At 48.1% G+C, this 2,242-nt stretch overlaps 1 protein-coding gene across 1 annotated transcript in view; it reads left to right on the top strand.

Annotated features, from left to right (window-relative positions):
• Positions 1–1,614: 1,614 nt before the first annotated feature.
• LOC113217021 (oocyte zinc finger protein XlCOF6-like) overlaps positions 1,615–2,242 on the top strand; it is a 44,763-nt gene continuing 44,135 nt past the window's right edge. Inside the window, exon 1 of the mRNA XM_052266789.1 lies at positions 1,615–1,935. The gene's annotated coding sequence lies outside the window, so the exon portion shown is untranslated. The remainder of the gene's footprint in view (positions 1,936–2,242) is intronic.

Raw genomic sequence — 2,242 nt, 5'->3', positions numbered from 1 at the left:
CCAGGCCGCGCTCCCGCGACGACAGAACCGCACCGGCCCCCTCACCCGGGCCCCTCTGTAGCGTGAGGGTACCACAGCAGCGGGTCCTCATGTTCTCCTTTTTCGGGTGATGGGGTGGTATACTTCGGTGTAGTTGTTTTGGCGATTCCGTCGAGAGAAATTGCCTGAAAAGGGACCACGGAGTAACATAGATGGAGCCTCGGCTATGCAAACCGGAAACGTTCCGAATCAGGTCCGGGGCTCGGAGTTTTGGACACTGACCGCCAGGGGCGCCCGTATCGCTATGGCTCGAGATCCATGCTGTTGTCTGCTTGTTTGTAGCTTAGTTGTGAAACATGTGTTAGGAGAGAGAAGCTACCTAGAAGTGAGATTTAAAATAAAGAAGCAGGAAAACTGACGAGAGACCAATATTAATTAATAGATTTCATCCTTGAATTTAGATACATAGGTACTTATGTACTCACAATGACTTAGTTTCAACTTCTAAATTTATGTATAGGTAAATGCAACGGGGAACTCCACCATGCCTACTTGTTCTGTCCCTGGCTGTAGGTCAGGAAGTGTGAAGTACCAAAAGTATTTAGAGGCGAATGGTTTGCCTAAACCTAGGGTTTTTCAGGCAAATGAGGTATGACTTGGACAATGGTTATAGTGGGGTAACAGTACTTAGTTTTGGTCATCTTAGTCGTGGGGCATGGGGACACATCCAGTCACTGCAAATAAAATCCAAGGATCGATATGTAGATGAATCTAGATAGAGAAAGAGATGTGGGAAATAAATACATAAATATATAAGTAGATAATTAGATCAGAGAAGAATGTTTCCTCATGCTCAAACCAAGCACTATTTAATTATGAGGCTACATTTTGTAACGAGAAGGTGGAATCTTCGTACAAGAGAGGTCCGTAAAGCACAAAAAGGGTTCCGAAAGCAGGCTAACCTGACGTAGCAAAATGTTCTTATGCTTTGTTATGATATATGATATATTTCTACTGTTGACACTTCTAGAGCCAATGAATACTACAGTTCTCTTTGAACTGTTTACATCTTGTTTTATTTCCTACCAACAACATTATAAGGTACTGAAATGACAATTGAAAAGAAAATCACAGGGTTACATTTCCCAGTACTTACAGGAATAATGAAATGAGAAGAAAATTGCAACAACCTCTAACACCAAACTCTGTGATCATTTTGCTCATTGTGCTCATTGCACTTTTGATGACAGTTCTTTCACGTTTCTTCTGGTTTCTCAACCAAAACCATGCCAAAATCGGACCGATAGTAAACGCAGATATGTGACAACTTCAAGACATGCAATTAGCGGCGTATCATTGCACGAATGTGTGGCAATTGTACAATACAATGGGAGATCAAAACATAGCGAACAAGAGCCGGCTGTTGACACTGTCTGCTAAATCCAAGCCATAGCGCTCCCAACGCCCTCTGTGGCAGGCTCCGTAGACTCCGGATCACGGACGAAAGTCGGGTCCCGCTTTCATTCGGAGACCGGGCACAGCCGAGGCTCCATCTATGTTACTCCGTGAAGGGACGCAAACGCGACCTGAACACAAGCCTTTAGTTCCGAGCGTGCCGCTTGGAGCGCTGTCGTCGACCTGTGTCAGTCAGTCGTCAGTCGGTTGTCAGGCCGGCGTGCCGTGCCGTGTCGTGCTGTTCGGCGCAGCGCTTTCATATTCTAACATTTCTTCGTTTTCGGGAATCGGTGTGATGTAGTAGTAGGCGTAGTAGTGGTGGTTGTTGTGCAGGAGGAAGAACACGAAGAAAGGCAGAGTAGTGTCCAACTCTGTCCAAACCCAGCAGCAGCGCAAAGGGTTAGCGAGGTTATGTGACACATCCTCGGCGTCGCCGCGCAGTCGTCATCGTCGTATACCCGGTGGAGTCCAGTCGTCACCCGCCTTCGCGGGTGAGTACAAGTAAGTAAAACGTATTATACTTCAAGTCGACGATGGAACCCAATAAACACGAAAAAGGTCGAAGAAAGGTCAAAATTTAGGCCAAAACTCGGTCATTTTGACGTCAAATGACCGAAAATGACTTATTCGTGACATTTTCGTGTTCTCTGGGAAGCGCAGGTCGTCGTCGTCGTCGGCGGCGACGGCGACCTGGCCAGCGGCGGCGCGACCACCGCCACTTCCGGCGCAGCGGGTCTGGCTCTGGGGTCTGCGCTCGTGCGGCCTGCAGCTGACACCGGGCCGGCACGAGCCTGCCCGCCCCGCCCCG

Source organism: Frankliniella occidentalis, unplaced genomic scaffold (assembly GCF_000697945.3).
Source record: "Frankliniella occidentalis isolate FOCC.00 unplaced genomic scaffold, Focc_3.1 Scaffold3, whole genome shotgun sequence".
In the NCBI taxonomy this organism is placed as follows: Eukaryota; Metazoa; Arthropoda; class Insecta; order Thysanoptera; family Thripidae; genus Frankliniella; species Frankliniella occidentalis.
The sequence above is the reverse complement of the archived record's forward strand: the minus strand, read 5'-3'. Positions and strand labels throughout refer to the sequence as shown.